This window comes from Anas acuta, chromosome 3 (genome assembly GCF_963932015.1).
Source record: "Anas acuta chromosome 3, bAnaAcu1.1, whole genome shotgun sequence".
Lineage (NCBI taxonomy): Eukaryota > Metazoa > Chordata > Aves > Anseriformes > Anatidae > Anas > Anas acuta.
The window spans coordinates 14916543-14921420 of NC_088981.1; positions in this window are offsets into that span (position 1 = coordinate 14916543).

The following is a 4878-nucleotide window of genomic DNA, read 5'->3' on the forward strand; positions in this document are numbered from 1 at the left end:
CGAGACAGATTGTGAACTGGCTGAAGGGAAGAAGCTGGAGAGTTGTGGTCAATGAGATGGAGTCTAGTTGGAGGCCTGTATCTGTTGGAGTCCCTCAAGGGTCAGTACTGGGACCAGTATTACTCAATATATTCATCAACGACTTTGATGAGTGAGTAGAGTTCACTGTCAGCTAGTTTGCTGATGACACTAAACTGGGAGGGGTGGCTGATATGCCAGAATGCTGTGCTGCCATCTAGGGAGACCTGGACAGGCTGGAGAGTTGGGTGGGGAGAAAATTAATGAAATATAACAAGGGCAAGTGTAGAGACCTGCATCTGGGCAAAAACAACTCCAGGCACCAGTGTAAGTTGGGAAATGCCCTGCTGGGAAAGGGACTTGGGGATCCTGATGGACAGCCAGATTAGCATGAGCCAGCACTGTGCCCTTGTGGCCAAGAAGGCCAATGGCATCCTGGGATGTACCAGAAGGGCTGTGGTTAGTAGGTTGAGAGAAGTTCTCTTCACAGTCTACTCTGCCGTGGTAAGACTGCATCTGGAATATTGTGTCCAGTTCTGGGTCCGTCAGTTCAAGTAGGACAGGGAACAGCTTGAGAGAGTCCAATGCAGAGCCACAAAGATGATTAAGGGAGTGGAGCATCTCCCTTATGAGGAAATGTTGAGGGATCTGGGTCTCCTTAGTTTGGAAGAGAGGAGACTGGGGGGTGACCTTATTAAATATGTAAAGGGTGAGTATCAGGAGGATGAAGCCAGGCTTTTCTCAGTGACATCCAATGGTAGGACAAGGGGAAATGCGTGCAAGCTGGAACATAGGCAGTTCCATTTAAATATGTGAAGAAACTTTTTCACGGTGATGGTGAGAACACTGGAACAGGCTGCCCAGGGAGGTTCTAGTCTCCTTCTCTGGAGACATACAAAACCCACCTGGAAGCATTCCTGTATGACATGATATAGGTGTTCCTGCTCTGGCAGGGGGATTGGACTACATGATCCTTCAAAGTCCCTTCCAATCCCTAATGTTCTGTGATTCTGTGATATTTCTGCAAGAAAACACTCATACCTTCTTTCTAAAGCAATCCTAAATTCCAATACTGATTTGTGACAAATTATATTAATATGTTGAAAGTGAGTAAATTTTAGTATATCCACTATCCCAGAATTACACTTATTTATAAAACTTATGAATTAATATGTGAATTTATCAAAGATGTTGTGTGTCAAATTTCAAGGAGATAAGAATTTGTGAAGAGTTCTTAACGCAATAGGAGATGGGAAGGAAATAAATATCTAGTATTCCTTCTAAATGTATGTGACTGCCTGTGGCTGCCCAGTGACTGAGCATTACATTGACCATACATCGGCTTCAGTGACTGAAAATACCTAAGATGAGTGTTATGTCATTTTCACAGTGAAAACTATAATAGACTTAATTCTTCTCCACAGAAATGAATATGTGATTGCTATTGATGTCAATGAGCTATCAAAGAATCACAGAATTGTAGGGTTTGGAAGGTACCTCAAGAGATCATCGAGTCCAACCCCCCTGCCAAAGCAGGTTCCCTAGAGCAGGTTGCCCAGGAAGGTGTCCAGATGGGCCTTGAATATCTTCAGAGAAGGAGACTCCACAACCTCCCTGGGCAACATATATGAGGAGAGACTTGAGAACACGGGAAAAATAATTCACTAACATATGACTGACAATTTTAATTTCCTTTCTCAGTGTATTCTACAACATAATACTACTAAAATCTACTTTTTGTAGTTCTTATGTGTCTGAGTAGATGCTGCAAGATGTCAACACTGCAGAAAATCAGGATGCATACAAGAAATGTTTAAGAATTGCCAATGACCTGTTTTTCTTGACAACTAACAAAGTAAAATGCCTGTAAGGAGAATATGATCAAAACAGTGCAATCATTTATTTTTAAACAAAATGAAGTAGTATGGTATGATTTCTAATGTGACTGATATTTTCATGGTTGATTTATGAGGTTATATGCCTTATTAATCATTAAAATCTACCTCAACATGGATGCATAAAATATGATTCAATGGAAAAATAAAATCTGATCAAATTGTAAATTTAATTTAAATTTATCCTGTTGAGATGCTGAATTAATTTTAGATTTAATCTATGCATTCAATAAATTGGTTATTTTAATGCTGATTCATCTGATTAAAATATTGAACTAATTTAAACCTTAAACAACCCAAACTAATGGACAGTCATAGAAAGAACAGAGAACCTGGTCAAAATACTACAACAGGGTATTCACTGTATCATGGTTTTAGTATTTTTTATTGAAAAAGAATCATAATAAGTATAAATATAGAGCCATAGATAGAAAAATTATTTATGATCCTCTGACATGCATGTATAAGTATCACTTAATAATAGTGTTTTTGATACAGCTTTATTGTGGAGTTGCTCATTTTGAATTTTGTAATGTTATTAAATTTCTATGGCAGAAATGCTGCATTATATACATGGATGTTTTACAACAGGTTTGGTACAGGCATATTGGAAATGCTTGGGCTGGAACTGCATGGTTTAATGAAGAAGCAACAATTTATTATTGAAATCTAACAAACAAATGATCCCTAAATCACTGATAATATGACTTAGGAAATGGTTTTGATGGCAATTTTATATAACATTTGTCCTGGGTTCCATATCCAGTGCTTGTTTTATGAATGGTGAATTATCACTTGAGCCGGCTGCAAGAACATAAGAAAAATGAAGACAACCTTGAACAATGAGAGAGAAGATTTAATGGCCAAAATGAATATGAACATTGGAAACAAATGGGTTGAAGTTTATGGTGCCATAATTTTGTTATGAAGAGAAACTGTTTTCCATGAATTTCTCCCCACTTACAGTCTGCATGCAATTTTGAATCAACAAGCATGCAAAATCTATAAAAAGTTAAACAACAAGGTCCTATATTTGAATTCATATATGTAGATCTGAATTTGACTGAGAACAGATATTTAATTCTCTCTTATGGAATTGTACAACTTTTTTTGGAAAGTGATGATTTAACAATGCAAGATAGGAAACTGGACTTCTATTTAAAAATGTGGTATTCAACAAAGATACTTTCTTATCTGAGCATGTTACAAAAGCTATTTTCCAGTGAAGACAGCAATGAAGCAGCAAAATGCAGACTAAATTTTAAGTCTCTTCCATCCACAGTGCAAAGCAGTGTTCCAAGTCCATGCAAATCTTTTGACCAGTTTTGAACTCAGCATAAAAGATTTTCCCTTGCTACTGAAATTAGTCTTTAGATCACTGCTGAACTTGAGCTTTATTAATTTCAGTGATTAATATTGTATAATGCTTCTTTCAGTGAGAACCAGTGTCCATGTTGAAGCTCAAAAAAGAATCTGACTGAGCAATGTAAGAAAAGCCTGGAAAAAAATGGTTTCATGAGCAAACCAGCTCAATTGACTTTACTCAGTCTTAAAGTCTTTCCTTCTAGAAATGTCTGAGAGATGTACCTAATAAACAAGCTATATAAGGGGATTTAGTCCACTTGAGATGGATGGAGTCATTTTCTATGAAATTAGGATTCAAGTGCAAGCTACTAATGATTAACCAAGTGATGATAAATTTGAAGGAGGAGGAGGATTCTCTCTTTAGAATTAAGATGGAAAAAATGTTAGTTAGCCAGGTACATTATGAACAGTTATAATATAATGGTAATGAGGGGTTATTCAATTTAGAGGGGGTGTTAACAGAAACACAGTAGGATTTCTAATTCACAGGGAAAGAAGTCCATTAACTCCTCTTTATAAATCATTGTCTCCCATTAAGCTTTATTCATAATACCATAAATTATATGTAAGTACATTCCACTAACAGCACAGAAACTGCATCAAAACTGCAATTTAATAAGATACCTTAAACATTTGAATAATCTTACCGTACTCCCTCAGACTACAGGCATTCTCAATTTAAGCATATGGGCAAAAATTTACAAATCTCTTATCAAACATTCACTTTTGTGTTCTCAGGTATTAACATGAATTTTTCACTTGGTCTTCCCCTACAGTTTGTCTTCCTAAAAAAGTTTCTGATCTCTCCTTAACTTTCCTACTTTGTCACAGCTATCCTAAAGGAAGAAGCTGACTTTTTATTTCCAGAAGCCTTTTCACCTCTTAAAACAGCTGAAAAGAATGAGGAATACCATGTTACCATTATGGACTCCCCAGGCAAAGGCAACTACTCTAGAAATCTTCACAGAATGACAAGAATAGTAATAAAACATGAACATTTAGTTAAATACTTCTTGAGTGACCTAGAAGATATGAATCTGTTTCATGAAATGTCAAGCACTACAACACTGAAGACCAAAAAAAATAAAAAAATAAAAATAAAAAAAGAGAGAGAAAAAAAAAAAAAAAAAAAAGAGAAAGAGAAAAAGAGTTGTATCTCTTTTCAGCAAGCTCTGTAGCTCTGTCACTCTTTTATCATGTTTTCCACATGGATTCAGAAGCCTAAAGAGCTCAAAGGTCTATAGCAATTGATTCTTAAATTTATGGCCAAATATGCTGTCTTCCAAGCAAGTGACCTATCCACCAGATCGTGCACTAGAGTCAGAATTAAAGTCACAGTTATACTGCTCTTTTCCATTACAAATAAATAAATAAATATGAAGTTAAATACTTATATATACTTATATATTCCAAAGTATAGAATATTAAATATTGCAATAAAAATTTAAAAAGTACTTGAAAACCAGGATTTATAATGGAAATATCTTCTCATCCATAGCAGTTTTTCTAATCAGACTAATGGTCCCTTTGAAATGATTCCTTTGCCTTACAAATATTTTTTTCTATTCCCATTGCTTAGAAGCAAAAAGTTACTACATCT